Raw genomic sequence first — 18587 nt, forward strand, 5'->3', positions numbered from 1 at the left:
TAAAAATCAGTGGCAACTAATTATATGGAAAGGAGAATGGAAAGTGAGGTGGATACACTTTCCAACATAAGAGAAGCCCAATGAGGTCTCTGACACCTAATCCATATGGTTACTGGTCAGTGTAACTATGTAAGTGTCACCAGACTGGACTTTGGAAGTGATCGTTATTTGGTTGTACTGTAACTATACGATAACAGGGAAAAATCAGGTGAATTAACCTAAAGTGGGTGATAAGAGCCCAAAACTATAGTTTTAACCCTGTAACAGTCATACTTTTAGACCAATTATGTGAGTAATAATTAAGAGTTAATCTTCGATTCGTGTTTTATGCATTTCAGGCTTCAAAGTCCATTATGTGCAGAAATGTGCCAGTTTAGTGAGATAAAGGAGCAAAGGTCGGTTGCTAAGGAGTTCTGTGATTAAAGGCCAAGATTCCAAAAGACAAAGCCTTTCTAAAGCCCGGTTAAAAGCTGAAAAGTCGACGTGGGCAGAAACAACACACAAAGTCAGCAGAACTTTCAAAGGCCGTATCTTTGGACTCAGACCTCGGAATTGGGCCTACCTTATGTCAAAACGACCAGCTCGGAAAGAGATTTCCAATGGTCTAAGCCTTTACTCAATCAAAGGAGCAGAAGTAGACGAAAAGTCTATGGAAGCCAACTGCATTTGAAGAGACCTTTTTGGACTGAAAGAATTGGGTTTTGGGCCTGATTCTCTGGCCCAAAACATGGCTCTAAGCCCATGCACGATTTTTGGATCTGAAAGTATAAAAACAAGAGCTTGACTCTTTGTTAATGGTAGCTAGTTAGACCTAAAACTATAGATAATTCTAGATCTAGTTTTCATTTAATAAAATTAAGTTTAGTTTAATTTCAATTATTGTTCTAGATTAATCTTAGAACCATTGTTCTTCATTAGTTTGATAAATAAAATAGCTAGTTTGTCAATTTCGATTCTTGTCATTTACAATTGTTTAGATCTAAATTCCCTTATTACATAGATAGCTAGACCTAGATTAGTTAGATTATTAATTTAGTATTTGAATCATTGTTTTATTATTCATTAGATTAATAAAATAGTGTTCTCCATAATCTTGTTTCATTTCCATTGATTGTTTAGTTTCAATTCGTAGATTCAATTATTTGTCAGTATTAGTTTAATTCAATTATTGCATGAGTAATTTTGAATTGAGTTTAAACAAGTAAAGTTCAAATCTTTATATCATGTCTTGTTTGAATTCCATTGGGAATGATAGCGTGATGATTCTCGGCTAAACCTCCATTTGAGGGGGTTGAGAAGCCTTGATGAAAGCTTGATCCCGATTATCGTAGAGTCGTCATAATTTTCTTTCCACTCTAGAAAAGATTAGTTCACCATGAGAATGGGTGTAATCGTTCACATGTTAGTTATGAATTGGTAGAAATGCCATGTGTAATTAGGGATTAGGAGTAACCAGATTGTTCTGTGGAGCAGTTCAATTCGGATTACGACGATTCGTCGTTAGTAGGTTTAAGTCGAGTTAAGGTGGAATCAATCCCCCTCAACTCCTTATCATAGAATCGACGTAGTATTCCCATAGTTGTTGCATCTTGTGGGTAGTTGCATCGTAGTCTAGTTGCCATTTCGTAAATCTCTCATTAGACTTAGAGTAGAGTAATTAAACTATAAAACACAGCATGCAGAAGGACTAGGAGTGGAACGAATCATCTACTCCACTATATCTCATAGGATTGAGAGTAGAAATCTTTGATAAATCTTAGGCACGTAAAATAGTTTTAGTTTACTTACGTTTTGAGTTTCATCGTTCATTTCGTAGGTAAACTTTATATTTTTATGTTTATCAAATGGCGCCGCTGCCGTCTTAGTTTCACTTTCGCATTGTTTTCATAGTATAACTCCTTTTCTTAAAGTCCCATTTCACCCACCCACCCTTGTTTGATTCTAACTGTGGTTGTCTTTTTCAGCATTAAACTTCCTCGGAAAAAAAAAATTGCACGGAGCGCGACTCTCGCCAAAAAGGAGCGCACCTGCGCTCAAGTTACTAGAAGCGAAGCGACCAGCTAAACCATCAGAACTTGAAGTTACACCGAGCGCACTGCGCCCAAAAGTGATGCCGACCGCTACCGAGCTGAATTTTGTCGGATTTCCACAGGTTTGATTCGAACTTCGATTTTTCAAGTTTTTCAGTGTTCTAACTTGTTATATACACTGAACACGCGTAAACAAGACGCTATTCATAAGCGAAGCAAGGACGCAATCAGGTATTCCTTTCTTCCACACCTCGCATCTCCTGTTAGAGGTTTATACTAGTATATTAGGATTGTTTGGAGTGTTGACGTAATTAGCTAAGTTTGGTCTTAGCCTTGTATGAGATTAAGGTCTGGTCGAACAAAAACACCGAACATAATTACACAGCAACATCAACAAGCACGCCTATCTAGTATACCACTCATTGCACCTCTAGCTACTATTCCACATATTCTACCTGACACAATGCCCGACGAAGGAGAGACTCCTCTCTCGGACTTTTATAAAGCCTTGAGCGATAGCCCCAAATCTTGCATCGTTCTAGCAGACCCAGTGGGGGATTTTCAAATCCCCCCAAATATTTTTAATTTGTTACCTGTTTTTCATGGTTTAGACTATGAAAAATGTTATCAGCACATGCGTAGGATTGAACAAGTCATAACAACATTCCACCATCCTACGGTTGGTGCGGAACAAATTAAACTGAGGGTATTCCCTTTCACCTTAGCCGATAAGGCGGCGTCTTGGTTAACTGCCCAAACGCCTAATTCTGTGGACTCGTGGGCTAAACTTGTTCAGCTGTTTATGGAACATTTTTACCCACCCCTAAAGACGGATGAGATGCTTTCCAAGATTCATTTCTTTCGACAAAATCCTCATGAATCATTTTCAGAGGCTTGGAATCGTTTCACCGATCTCCTTATAGAGTGTCTACATCATATCTTAGCGAAAAACACGTTAGTTCATGCCTTTTTCAAAGGACTTCTACACCACCATAAAGAAGTCCTTGACATAATGAATGGGGGTAGTTTCTTAAGTAAAGGAGCCTCGGAGGCTTATAAATTTTTAGAGGATCAAACTAAAGCGAAATAACAACCGGGGGGTAGTGACGATATTCCATCGCTCCCACTAGTTCTTCTAATACTGATTAAGGCCGTATGTTTGAAATTAAACACGATCCCGAGCTTAAAACTCTAATCGAATCACTCACTAAAAAGGTAGAGGCCATTTCGTTTCAACAAAAGCCTATCCCAGTCCAAGAATGTAAATTCAAATCCATGTAGTTTCATTTGGAGCCCCTCGGCATCCCGACTTCCATCGTCCCTATAGCCTATGGACAGGCTTGTTCCATTAATAGTGAACCTAACCCCTTGGAGACAAAATCCCAACTTCGGTTGGAGAAATAACCAACACGTCACACCTCCGGTACAATAATCAATATGTTAGGCCAACGCCGCGGTTTATCCGTGCTCCACCACGATAAGGGCGAGGGTCGGGGTAATTTTAATAATTACAACAACCAAGTGCAACCTCGACAAGGTCAAGTACAAGGTCAAGGTAGTTATAATAATTATAACGCTAATAGAGGTATTGTCCCGTAAATAATAACTATCGAATCCGCCCATAAATAATTCACGCGAGATAGTTCCAAATACACCACCCGTGACTACTACACCTACACAACCCGATCGTCTCTTGACACCTTCATACAAGTGAGCCAAAACTTTTCCAAACCATGGCTCAATCTAACCAACAGCTTCTACAATCCGTTAATAATTTAAGCCAACAGTTGGCCCAAGATAAAGCCCAACCCAAAGGTGTGTTTCCAGGTCACGCAATACCTAATCCTAAAACAACAAACACTGCCTTTGAGGTAACTGATAATACTAGTAATGAATATGAAAATGTAGGTGAGCTAAAAGCCATCACCACTCTCCGTTCTGGCAGAGTGGTTGATAACAAAGTAACTATGCTTATAGTTACCCCACCAGTAGCCCCTACACCTGCTATTTTACTAGATACCGAAATAGAAACTGAAGAACCTACCACTGTAGAGGTACCAGTTACAACACAACCTAAGAAATAGAAAGCCAAAGTTAAACATCCAGGTGATACCATTGCTAAATATAGACAGAAGCCACCGTTTCCACAAAAATTAGCCATGTTAACTAGGGATACTAATTATAAGGAGATTAGAGACGTTTTCAAGAATCTAACTATAAACCTTCCCTTCCTCGAAGCTATTAAAAAACTACCACACCATGCTAAGTTTCTTAAGGAGTTGTGTACTACTAGGCGTAAGACCAATATACCAAAAGACGCCTTTTTAACAGAACAATTCCCAACTCTATCTAAACATAATGGAATTGTTAAGTACAAGGACCACGGGTCGATCCTATCAGTATGATGCACCTTAGGAGATTCTTATCGACAACCGCGTTATTAGACCTGGGGGCTAGTGTTAACTTACTCCCGTTTTATTTGTATAGACAAATAGGTCTAGATGAGATGCAACCCACTAAAATGACGTTGCAATTAGCTGATCGGTCTATTAAGTATCCTAAGGGTGTGGTCGAAAATGTGCTGGTAAAAATTCAGGATTTCTACTATCCGGCTGATTTTGTCATCCTCGATATAGAAGCAGGATTTGAGTTTAATCTCCCTGGTTAACAATTGGGTCCATTAAAACCCCCTCAATTCGTAACAACTCACAAAATCTCCCTCCTTTTTATAAAATATAAAACTGACAAAAATACCCCCACTTAACAGACCCGTGATTCATTCTATTTTCTCTCTTCCTTCTCACTTTCTTTTTTCTAGCTTTTTATATCTAAAATATCTTCTCCTGCCAGTCTAAATTCACGTAGTACATGAGAATAAAGTGGACGAATCATCAACAAAAAATATGAAAGCAACAACAGAGAAAAAGAAGAACTCGATCTACAATTTCGAAAAAACTAAAAATCCAAACAAAAAAATCAAACCTTTAAGTTCTAGACGAGATGGAGATGAAATTGAGAAGATGGTTGTTCCAAAAACTACAGTGAACAAACCAAATCTGGTGAGAATCTTCAACCTTTAATAATATTTTTATAAATTTGTATGAAAAATTAAAATGAATTTTCATGAGTTAGTTTGTAAATATGAATTTACATTTGTTTAGTGATTTTACTATGTATTTTATAGTTTTCATAGTTTTGCAATTTCAAGTTTGGATTTATTAAACATTTTTAAGTTTGTGTATGTAGTAGTTTTAGTATGCATTTTTATATTTTTGTAGTAGTTTTTATTCTGCATTTGTAAATTTGCGTAGTATTTTTACTCTGCTTTTTTATGTTTATGTAATGTGTGGTGATAGTTTTACTCTGTATTCTTTTAAATTTGTGTAATAGTTTTACTATGCATTCTTAAATTTGTGTAGTAGTTTTACTTTGCATTTTCATGTTTGTGTTGTAGTTTTACTCTGCAATTTTAGATTTGTATAGTACGTATAGTAGTTTTATTATGCATTCTTATATCTCAGTAGTAGTAGTTTTACTATGCATTTTAAATTTAGTGTAGTAGTTTTACTTTGCATTTTCATGTTTGTGTTGTAGTTTTACTCTGCAATTTTAGATTTGTATAGTACGTATAGTAGTTTTACTCGATCTACATTTTTAAATTTGTATAATAGTTTTACTCTGCACTTTTAAATTTGTATGGTAATTTATTTATGCATTTTAAAGTTTGCATAGATAATCTTTGTTATTAATTGGTTTTTTCTCATTGTAACAGAATGTAAACGAGCATAAGTCATACAAGACCTTTAGAGCTTCTGCATTACCTACGGTTGGTCTTGTGGCAGATTTTGAAAAAAGGCTTGGAGTTGATTATATATATATCACAACAAAGAAAATGAGATCCAAAAGAAGAATGCAAGAAATGAGGAGTTGATTTTTGTTTAATCAGTTCTTGGTGGATTTGTTAGATCTTTGATATAATAACTACAATTGTTAGAATTATGGATGTAAAAAGGCTAATTTGGCTTAATGTGTGTTGGTAGATTATGTAATGGGAATCTGTTTTATCTTTTTAGTTGGTAAAATAGTTGGGTTTGTTCTGTTTAAGAAATATATACCGTGTAAAAATAATTTTGCAAATGTTATAATCGATCTGTTTTCTCTATGAAAATATAACTTTTCATAGGTCAAGTTACTGTGTAAATTTAAATTTACATAGATCAATTCTGTCGGATATTAGTTGTAGTAATCTACTGTGTAAAAATACATTTTAACATGTCGTATAAAATTACATGAGTTCATTATATCAGATGTTAGATTAGTCAATTTCAAAGAAATGTTATATGAAAACAATTTATCATGCATAGTTTCTTATTTGTTTGCAGACTTGTAAACACACTCTTCTAAATTTAAATTTTTATAGATCAAGTTACTATGTAAATTTAAGTTTTCATAGCTCCAGTGACTGTAAATATAGTTTTACATATATATGACTATATAAAAATACATTTGCATATATTCTGTTAGGTGTCGGAAAATTTTCAATCCTAAAAGTTACTATATAAATTTAAGTTTTCATAACTCCAATGACTATGTAAATATAGTTTTACATATATATGACTATGCAAAAATACATTTATATATATTATGTCAGGTGTCAACTGGTGTTCCCAATTCATTCTCTATAAAAGCTCGGGCTTTCTGTGGCAAAAAAGCAGGGACTCTATCCTGCAATATCATATGAAAACCACTTCAAATTACTTGAACAAAATCACGATAAGACATACCAGTAATTTAACTACAAATGATTGTGGTTCATACAATTGTATTCCACATGAGCATTTCCACAAATACACTACCAGCAATAAGTAGATTCAACTTCTCCTCCAGTCCCCCACTCAATTTTGTATCTATAAAATGGTTATCTATAAACCCATTTTTTGTCACAATGAAATCGGTGTTCTTTTTTAGTGTAAGGATGAAGAATCTTTGTTGTTTGTCTGCTTTATCAGAGAGGTGTTCTTCAATGTAAGGATCTCCAGTTAATTTAAGGGTTTGATTTAATGAAAAGGGTAGAATGGGAAATAGAAAATTTTAGGAGATAAGAATTAGACCGTAAATTGCTCATAATCTAAAAAACAGGGAGGTTAATTAGCAAGGTGTAAATAATAGGGAGGTTATATAGGTATGTTCGTGAGGGAGGAGTTTATATATAACCGGACTGGATTGAGGGGGCTGACGCCCATTTCTTGGATATAGAAGTCGCTAACGACTCTGTCCCGATCATCTTAGGGCGTCCTTTCCTGGCAACTGCCAATGCGCTCATTAATTGCCGTGATGGTTCAATGTCCATGTCTTTTGGCCATCTTGCTGTTGAAGTAAATGTTTTTAAAACAAAGACACATTTACCCGATTCGTCTATGGATGGAGAGGTTAGCATGATCGAGAGCTTCGATCGAGATTATTTCAACAACACGTTCCCTGATAATCATATGCCCAAATTTCTTTCCTTTGGAAGTTTAGACTCCAATATTTTCATCCCTACACTAGTCGATACACATATTATGGATGAGGACGAGATAGATGACTTTCTCAAAGATATAGTGGACTACCGTAGTAATGTGGATATGACCAATCTAGATGAGGAATTCAAGGAGTTTCTTAGAGCAGGTGATGATTCACCCTATCAAGAACTACTTTGCACAACATCCACCTCGACTCCCCTCCTTCCACCCTTTCAAAGGAATCTCGAGTTTGCACTCGATCCTTTTGTTTCTTCTGTGCTTTATAATTTTTTAAATCCACCTAGTAAACAAATACTTCTGAAGAACAAAGCATTTGACACCTTCATTTTCAGACTTGAAACAGTCCCTACCTACACCATGAATGAGTTTTGTGCTAAACCCACATCCTCTTTGTTTACATGCTTTCCTTCTACAACTTATCCATATCCACCATTTTTTACACAACCATTCATTTTTCCACACTTATTCACTAGAACACCCTCTCGTTCAAAAATGAAAAAGAAGGTGCATGCTAGGTTACGTTATAGGGTTATCCGACTTCCCTTTCAGTTCACTAGGTTGCGTCATAGGAAATCTTGGTGCTTGATTGCGTTTGGATATGTTTTCTATGATATTTATTTATGGAATGATCCACAACTATTTCGGTTGTTGATATATGATAAACTGCATGTTCATATATATGTTTAGATAAAGTCTTGAGTATCTGACTATAAATGACTCAATTTTTTGTGTTTGGTGCATTCCTTTCATTTTCAGATATTGGTGAGTGCACCATTAAGGTAACCGGGCCCTCCCTATGGAGTGTGTGGCTATAAGTACCGGATCCTAAGTCCACATTTAACATAATTCACGTTTTCCACTCTTGCATGTTTTCTCTGATTTTTGAGTCATGTTTCTCTATGGGGTGAATTATGTCCTTACTCATTATTGTTTTTCCTTACAAAAGTAAAAATATATATATATATATATATATATATATATATATATACATATTAAATAATAAACATAGTAATCTAGGAAGTCTTGGGAATCTGACTTTAAAAGACCCACTTAAAAAAAAAAAATTTTCTAAACTTTATTGTAAAAAATTTGTTTAGGGGTGGGGTGTTCGTGTTTCCATCCTAGAATGTTTAGGTCCCATTAGAGTTGTTTAGGCCGTTTAATTGTATTACGATTCGGGTTGACATAATCTATGAATTTAGAGTTCATTCGTTCACATAACGTATGTCATGCACGCACTTTGAGGCGTTTTCCACTATCTTATATGTCATCCACGGTCGGAATAGAGTGTTTTATGGATTATTGGATTGGAAATTCTCTCCTGATCATTTCCATATCTCATTCGCAAAAATCGAACCGGTAACGAAGCGGCAATATTAGTTTGAAGTGGTGCGAAAAATCGAAAAATTAGAAAATTTCGAATTGGGCTTGGGCCCAACTCGCGCGCACCCGCGCCCTTGCTCCACACCAACAGTCGTCCTTCATCTTCTCAAATCGCCATTATCAAACAATAACAAAAAATTCATAACCTAAAACCAAAAATTAAAAAAGAAACCTAATTAAACCCACGCCCACATTCAAATCAAGTTCAAATCTTCTCTAAAACCAAACAACCACCAAATCCACCAACTTACATCACCAAAAACCACCGAAAATTACAAAAATTTAAGCTGTCGCGCCACCACCGCGCCACCACCACTGTTTGTTTCATTTGGTTGACTTAAATTCTAACCCCACATCCCATTTAAACCCCCACTACATTCCAAACACTCCAATGGCTCAACAACGTCGAATTTTGCCGGAGCAAGCATTTATTGGCGACCACTTCGCGCCGTTTTATGGTGACGAAATGATTAGTAGAGACTGGAATAGCTTGTGGTACTCGACCGAAGCCTTTTACCACGAAGACTTAGTCAGACGGTTTTACAACACGAGGGAGTTGGAGGGCAGTAGAATTTTTGTTATGGTGGCGAAGAGGAGGAAGGAAGTAACTGCTAGGTTGTTGGCTGAGATTCTAGGCATTCCACCTAGAATCCATTTGGATGTCACGTTACAAGAGTCCCAATATAATGGGGTAGAGCCGTTGATGAACGTGACAGTTACCGAAGGGAACTACAATGCGAGCTCGCATTGTGTTCGCCAGCATCCTCGAACCAACCAAATGGTTGCGGCTCGATGGATTGGTCGGGCGCCCTAGGAAAGGAGAAGGTCGACACATCGGTCCGAATCGCCTCCACATTTTATGGATACTCCGGAGCGAAGTACGAAGTTCTATCTTGGAGTTTTTACTTAACATGATTAGGGGAGTAGGGAAGTCTATTGCACCTCTCCCCGTGTTGATAACCAAGATCATCTTTGAAGTTGAGGAAGCAGACTCCGCGTCGATAGGATTTACCTCACCCCCGCACCCAAATCCTCGTTATCTATAAGGATTTGTGTCCAACGAGTTTGGAGGTTGCCTAAGGATAGGGAAGAGGATAAAGAGGATGGTGGAAATGAGAATGCCTCCTGAGGATGAGGAGGACTTGACTTGTTTTGATGCTGATGCCTTGGAGAGGTGTTGGTCAGATGCAGAACGCATGGCCGTAATTTATCGGGGCATGCGTTCACTCAACACTATCTGCGAAGACCTCCGGACTCGACAGGCTACTATCCATCATAACTTCGAGATCCGATCCCAGCGGAGGACGAAGCGGTGGAATAGATGTGAGGGCTGAGCTAGAAGCTCGCGCCCGCCCCAGTCCGACATGCTTGCACGATTCCCACCTCACGGGCATTTCCCTTCTGAGGACACACCATCGAGGCACGAGCGTCGTCGCCAAAAGACGAATGGTGCTGGACCATCGGGAGCTCAGGAGCCATCTCCTGAGCGTGTGCCCTCCGCTACCAGTACCGACGTAGTTAGGGATAGTATAGCTTGATGTTATTTTTTGTAGTTTTATTATTGTTAGTTATTTTAATGTAAGTTTAATTCCGTAATTTGAATTTTGTAGTAAAAAGGCATTTAATGCCAATATTAATATAATGTCATTATTTTCATTGTGCGTGGTTGTTTAATGTTGATCCCACCTTCCCAAATTGTTTGGGGGTGGTGTTATCTATTCCAAAGATGATTTTTATATGACCCTTTGTTTTAGAAGTTATTATGAGTCGTCGGGGGTGAGAATATGGCCGATTAGGCATATCTATGAATAAGTATCATGGTAGGATGAAATCTCGATAAAATAGGTAGATTCTATCCTAAATTCAACCTAAAAGATACTAGGTTTGTTTTAGAATCAAGAAAATGAGTTGTTTCCGTTTTCGGTTTTGAAATTTTAGTATTCCGAAACACCCGTAAAAACTTTTTGGCAACTTCCCGATCCGCTTTTAGCAACTTAAAACCTATATAAACTTCATTCATTCTACACTCACAACTCACACTACACCTAACTTCCATCACTCACCTTTCACTCCCACGCTTCCACGCCTCATTTTTCGGGATTTCAAGACTTCGAGCTTTCGGGCTTTTTTACACATTTGTCGAATTTTTAGTGCAGCGCTTCGCTTTGCTTCAGGTGAGCGTGACTCGTGCTCAAACACTGGAATTCCAAAATCATCAGAGCGCACTCGCGCCCTGACTTCCGTGGACCAGAAAAATTCCAGTTTTCTGTGGGTTATTGCCGAGTCATTCGCAGCTATTCCAGAGGGTAATTTTGAGATGACATCTCCTACATTGATACCGTAAATAGCCTTTTCAAGATTTGTTCCAAAGCACTACTTATGGTGCTTGGTTTTCATGAGGCGATCACATACGTAGGCCGGGAACCGCTTTTATGGTAAGACGATGCGGTTTATTCTCCAACACTAGCATCTTATTTTTACGATAACCTGCATTTTCTTTGAGAGACCGGATGGAGAACAAGTGTTCTCCATCAACATTGATGATGAACCAATGGAAATTATCGTGTTCTTGCTAGCATTTGTTCTTGGACTTTGCGATTCCCGTGAAATACAAGACCCATGGTGCTATTGGGTAGATAATATGTATGTCTACACTTATGAGTTTTTGCATGAGTCGGATGGGGCGTGCATTTTCCGATTGAGGACCAAGGGGACTATAACGCCGCTTTTGGTAGCCTTTCCATGAACATAGGAACCGTTATGTTTTGGATCATGCTAAACATTTTAGGGGAATGGCATTTTTCTTCTCAGTGAATGATGCCACTTGCAGCGTCTTCCTTGCTTTTTAGCCACGGGATGTATGTGCCATGACCTTCCCGAACCTTGATGTCTAGTTTAGCACGAGCCCATAGCATGAGGCATAAGTACCTTCTTATGCCCGTTCTAATTCCCGTATTATGTTATGTTTCTTTTCCTATTTTTGTACATGTTTCACGGATTGGATTACGGCCGACATTAATGCGACCCACCAATAGTATTATTCGATCTTTCCGCGCAATGACTTGGCAAAGGTGGAGGATACAACCTCATCGTTACACCCTACACCCCGTCAGACCAAGTGGCTTTAATAGGTTAGCAATAATAGATGGTAAATGGCGGAAGCCCGGCAAATTATCATGGCATGGCAGACGCTGAAGGAACCTCACTTCTTTATAGAAGAAGAGGATGAGGAGGATGATGAATAAAGCGGAGATAAGGTAAGTTTTAATTCTAGTTAGTGTCCGCTTATGTCCCAAGCAATTTGATTCTTGTTAACCCCATAATGGGTGGAACTCTTATAGAGTTGCGTCGGTTTTTATTTTCCTATATTAGTACGCGTTCTAACCTTGTTTTTGCAGATGTTCCCGAATTTCACGCCATTTCAATGGTATTTTTCTACCCTCTTTATTTAAATGCTTTGAGGACAAAGTATGATTCTTGTTTTTGGGGCATAGAAACACGGTAATTAAGGCATCCTGTTAGGATATAGATAGGTATAATATGCATTTGTTTTCTAGTTAAAATTTCAAAAATTCAAAAATATAAATAAATAAGTTCATGCTATACACTTAGGAATATTGGTATTGTTTTCCTTCTCTATGCTCTTAATAATCTAGAAGTCTCAATGTAGCTTTTGTATTAGAATAATTTTTAGAAACTTAGGTTAATATGTAGGTAATAATCTTTGCATCTATCTATAAATATATTACATGAGTATCTATGATTGTTAGCAAGATAAGTTTCAAATCTAGGCTAGAGTACTTATTCTACAAATCCTGTGAGAATATAGCCTAAAAGCCTTATATGAGCGAAACATTTGAGAAATGACACAAGGGAGAAGTAAAATCCGGATAGAGAAATCACACGTCCACTTACTTGATCACTATGCCATATCCTAAGCGAGAATTTAGGCCCTCTTTGGATCGATATAGCCAGAAATTCAAACCTATGAATTATTTTCCGCTAGTCGCCCCTCTGAGCTTTTCTTTAGCCTTCTATAAACCACAAATCCTTTACCTTGTTACAAAACAAAACAAAATAAAAATTCAACCTACCCAATTTAGATAAGTCTGAGAATAGAATGAGGGAGAAAGAAGAAGAGAAAAACCTGTGTAAACAAAAGTTAGTTAATTTCTTCAAAAAATAAAGAAAAGAAGTTTCCATCCAAAGAAAATAAAAATAAAAATCCAAAAAAATAAAAACTCCAAAACAATAGTAAAAAGCCAAAGAAAAGAAAAAAAAAAAAAAATATATGGCTAAGGATGAAAACAAAGTGTAGAAGCAAAAGTAAATAACAAGGTTTTCTCTAGTTACATAATATGAAGACTATATTATCTCAGACTTGTCCTTTTTTGAATATCCATTTCCTTCATTCTTAAACCATCTCCTAATCCCCGCAACACCTAATAAATACCTCTAGCTCAATTAGGAATTGGTTAGTGTGATAGTAAGTGGCAGATGTGTTTGATCGACTCCGGCTTCCTTGTTGTCATTCAGATTGTAAGGTAAAGTGTGCCCATTGCACACTGGAGTAGCAAAACTTGAGTGGAAAAATCAGAGTGTTGTATCTTGACTATTATTGTGAGAACCTACTTAAGGACGCTATCCCGAGTTTCATAAACGAACCTGCTAGACATTTCATAGTATTACTCATTGTATATATGTTTATTGTAGAGGATTGATTATTATGCATATATTAGCTTAGGTTTCGACTTGATTACTCTATATGCATTGCTAGTGAGAGGTATAGTTAATTTAGAGCATGAATAAGGAAACAATAGTTTTATTTCTTAGTCGTTGTAGTATAGATGAAGTTTGTGAGTACCTTCATCGAAAACTCTCACGAGGCTATAACTTCGTCCACTAGGAATTCCTAGTGGTTTAAGGCCTTGTCGTGATATGGTCAATGCAATCACACTCAAATGAAATGAGAGTAGATAAAACTCCATTTTTGGTCACTTATTCTAATTTCTCATCTTTGCTTGAGGACAAGCAAAATGCTGTTTGGGGTGGTTTGATAAGAGCCCAAAATCAGTAGTTTTAACCCCGTATGTCATACTTTTTAGACCACCATGTGAGTAATAATTAAGATCTAGAGTTAATACTGATTACGTGTTTTTATGCATTTCAGGCTTCAAAGTCCATTATGTGCAGAAATGTGCCAGTTTAGTGAGATAAAGGAGCAAAGGTCGGTTGCTAAGGAGTTCTGTGATTAAAGGCCAAGATTCCAGAAGACAAAGTCTTTCTAAAGCCCGGTCAAAAGCTGAAAAGTCGACGTGGGCAAAAACAACACACAAAGTCAGCAAAACTTTGGAAGGCCGTATCTTTGGACTCAGACCTCAGAATTGGGCCTACCTTATGTCAAAACGACCAGCTCGTAAAGAGCTTTCCAATGGTCTAAGCCTTGACCCAATCAGAGGAGCAGAAGTGGACTAAAAGTCTATGGAAGCCAACTGCAGCTGAAGAGGCCTTTTTGGATTGAAAGAATTGGGTTTTGGGCCTGATTATCTGGCCCAAAACATGGCTCCATGCCCATGCACGATTTTTGGATCTGAAAGTATAAAAACAAGAGCTTGACTCTTTGTTAATGGTAGCTAGTTAGACCTAAAACTATAGATAATTCTAGATCTAGTTTTCATTTAATAAAATTAAGTTTAATTTAATTTCAATTATTGTTCTAGATTAATCTTAGAACCATTGTTCTTCATTAGTTTCATAAATAAAATAGCTAGTTTGTCAATTTCGATTCTTGTCATTTACAATTGTTTAGATCTAAATTCCCTTATTACGTAGATAGCTAAACCTAGATTAGTTAGATTATTAATTTAGTATTTGAATCATTGTTTTATTATTCATTAGATTAATAAAATAGTGTTCTCCATAATCTTGTTTCATTTCCATTGATTGTTTAGTTTCAATTCGTAGATTCAATTATTTGTCAGTATTAGTTTAATTCAATTATTGCATGAGTAGTTTTGAATTGAGTTTAAACAAGTAAAGTTCAAATCTTTATATCATGTCTTGTTTGAATTCCATTGGGAATGATAGCGTGATAATTCTCGGCTAAACCTCCATTTGAGGGGGTTGAGAAGCCTTGATGAAAGCTTGATCCCGATTATCGTAGAGTTGTCGTAATTTCCTTTCCACTCTAGAAATGATTAGTTCACCATGAGAATGGGTGTAATCGTTCACATGCTAGTTATGAATTGGTAGAAATGCCATGTGTAATTAGGGATTAGGAGTAACCGCATTGTTCTCATGGAGTAGTTCATTCGATTACTTACGATTAAATGGATTTAGTAGGTTTAAGTCGAGTTAAGGTGGAATCAATCCCCCTCAACTCCTTATCGTAGAATCAACGTAGCATTCCCATAGTTGTTCTAATAGTCGACTAGTTGCATCTTGTGGGTAGTTGCATCGTAGTCTAGTTGTCATTTCGTAAATCTCTCATTAGACTTAGAGTATAGTAATTAGACTAGAAAACACAGCATGCGGAATGACTAGGAGTGGAACGAATCATCTACTCTACTATATCTCATAGGATTTAGAGTAGAAATCTTTGATAAATCTTAGGCACGTAAAATAGTTTTAGTTTACTTACGTTTTTAATTTTATCGTTCATTTCATAGGTAAACTTTATCTTTTTATGTTTATCAGTGGGTGTGCGTGTGTTGAAGTCGATTGGGCGGGGCGGGCCAGCTCAAGCCCTATTGAATCCGCACTGATAAGATAGGGACTTAGAACTTACATGTTGTCCGATAAGACTATTGGGCCAGTTATGGACATACCCCCATCCAACCCGATAACGGCCTGGTCCGAAAACTAAGGTTATTTGTTTAGTTTTTCAAATAAGTACTATTAAATATTTGTAACTACTAGTATACATAAAATGTTAAGAGGCTTGATGAATTAGTGTTGTAGTGCCACATATAAGGCTTGGGTTCAAGTTTTACTACACTCTATTTCAGTTTTTTTAGAGAAATAATAAAAAAAATACACTATTTCCATGTAAATTTATTGGACCTAGGCCAGGCCCGAATCCGATCATGTCCAACAGGACCTAGATCGGGACTTGGACCTTCTAAATGTAAATATAATTTGGATGGGACTTGGACATAGGTGAGTCCTGTTCAAGTCCGACCCGTTGACAGCCCTAGGGGGTTTTGGTGTCTCGATTACCTACTTCGTTTTTTAGTAAAGCAGGTGTCAATCTATCTATGCCTCCTAAAGGGTATCCATTAGATTCAGACTTAATGCCAACATGAAGGTGGGTTGGCTTTAGTACAACTCTCAGTGATTTTGAAGCAGAGGAAAACCTGAACTGAGTTTATAATGGGTTGGTGTCTCAATCGATAACCTATTTTGTTTTTTAGTAAAGCTGCTGACACTCTTTGTAGGCCTCCTAAAAGGTATCCATCAGATTCAAACTTCATTCCAACAGCAAGGTGGGTTGGCTTTAGTACAACTATCAGTGATTCTGAAGCATGAAAAAACCTGAATTAAGTTTATAATTTCTTCTGACACAATGTCAAAAAAAGTTATAATGTATTACCTTACCTTATTTTTTTTGAAAGTACGTGGCCAACAACATGTATTGTGCACTTTCCTAAAGAACCTGCAAAATATTTGTGCTCAATTTAGCAACAAAAAAAATGAACGGGTCACAATACAGAACAATATTCATCCATAGTCTGGCAATTGGAAGAATGCAATAAAAACGATAGTGCAACTTGAAAATAGGTTGTGCACAGGTTCATTAAATAAGATTAATGAGCATGCATCCCGTGACACTGTACATCAAAGCTGAGATTGATGTTTCCATCAGACATGCTCATCTTTCATGTTATCACACTCACGAAAGAATTATTTTGCAACGGCAAGCTATAGACCGCAGTCATATCAATTTGAAATCAAGAGAGACCTCGAAAATCGACATTTAAGATAGAGTTTAAATTAAACGCGAAACCCAAGCTTCTGACCCGAGCCACCTTCACCCAAACGGAGCCAACGTAATACTGGTTCCAACAGTCTTCTAAATAATGTCACAGTGTAGTCTACACCTTAACTAAAAATTTGTATAACCTCAGCTACGCAGTTTAACTTGAATCATTTGCACTTATTGTAGGTGCAAATCGTCACCACTAATCGCCTCATATATCTCCTTAAATTCCTAATCCTACAACATTATCCAGCAATGCTCAACATTCACAGACACCAAATATATGTATATATCGTAAGAACACAAACTGCTTCATACCAAATAAGGACAAACCCCATAATGAGAAGAAAGTCCACACCAAACAAAAACTTAGGTTTGTGACTTGCTAGGTGGTGATTGAAAATTCAAAACAGCTATCATGATGTGGTTCAAAACAATTACATCATCTCATTATTTGAAATATTTCATGATATGTAGATCGAAGCCAATGAGTAGTGAATTATATCGCATTTAACCAAATCATGAATGGGATCAGAAATAGTGTAAAAACGACACTTGCCATACCTATAAGGCATTTGAGTGTTACCAAGCAAGCTAACATTGTAAAGCCTGAAGTTGAAGTTAAATCATTGAAGTAATGGCTGCAAGAAAGAAGATGACAATAAAGTTTGTTAGTAAATGAACAGAAACAGTTACCATTTATCAGTAGATTATTGCAATTGTTGTCCAAAAAATGAGGCAGAGATCCATTATGCACTTGGTGTGCCGATGAACTTGATATTGGATAACTACACAAATATGGCATAGATGGGGAATTCATATTAATTTCATAAATAGGCAACATTCACTACTCCATGTTGTAGTATTCAATCTTCTCCAAAGTGCATCAATAACTTAAGAATAGTGAATTAACATCAACGTTGATTGGGTTGTAATTCTTGAATGCTATGTTTGTTTTTGAAAATATTACTAAAATAGAGCTACATAAAGGCATCAACAATCTTTCGGCATTAATTTTTTAAATAAATGATTTTTTTGTATCTAAGTGTAACCATAAAATACATCTTTTTCCTATTAGCAATATTCTAGGGTTTAAAATCTTAATGAAGCCTCAGAGTATCACAATCTTAGATGGAAGCAGGAGTAGAAGTTGTGGTTGATATCTATATAAATATTCCAATGTTCCAAATTTATCTTGGAATACATGTAATTCTCCTAATCTAACATTATTTACTTTTCATTTTAAGAGGTAAGCTTCAAATATACAATGGACTCACTAAATGAAACCTATAAGGCTCTCACCAACTCCAACTTACTCTTGAATATAAGCTGCTACTTCACTTCAGTCGGACTTCATCATGGTAAACCCATGCTTGCCTCAATTGTATACTTACTGTATGGAGTGATGCTGTCCTTTCCTTGCACTACTTAAGCTCCAGTAACTTCTTAGTGTAGGGGTAATCCTAGACACAAAAATATATAATAGTATTCAAATATAGCTCCTTCAATTAATGAATATATATGGAACATCATATTGGCTGACCTTTTCCTTTTGGTGGGTCTTTGACTTGCATCCACCCAAAAATCTATACAAAATGTTCTCATATGTACCAGTACATATGTACATAGGAATATGAAACAAAGATAAATATATATAAGGCTTTGACACACCTG

The 18587-nt window shown here is 36.7% G+C and overlaps 2 long non-coding RNA genes across 2 annotated transcripts; one reads left to right on the forward strand and one right to left on the reverse strand.

The window, feature by feature from the left end:
- Positions 1 to 4761: 4761 nt before the first annotated feature.
- On the forward strand, positions 4762 to 6212 carry LOC147485998 (uncharacterized). Its single transcript, XR_015202841.1, has 2 exons — positions 4762 to 5089; positions 5803 to 6212. It is a non-coding gene; the product is annotated as an uncharacterized LOC147485998 (long non-coding RNA).
- An 11263-nt stretch (positions 6213 to 17475) lies between these two features.
- Positions 17476 to 18587, reverse strand: LOC147485999 (uncharacterized). The gene is made up of 3 exons (XR_015200796.1): positions 18457 to 18587; positions 18230 to 18376; positions 17476 to 17554 (listed from the first exon to the last, which is right to left on the reverse strand). It is a non-coding gene; the product is annotated as an uncharacterized LOC147485999 (long non-coding RNA).

Source organism: Coptis chinensis, chromosome 7 (assembly GCF_015680905.1).
Source record: "Coptis chinensis isolate HL-2020 chromosome 7, ASM1568090v1, whole genome shotgun sequence".
NCBI classification, from domain to species: Eukaryota; Viridiplantae; Streptophyta; class Magnoliopsida; order Ranunculales; family Ranunculaceae; genus Coptis; species Coptis chinensis.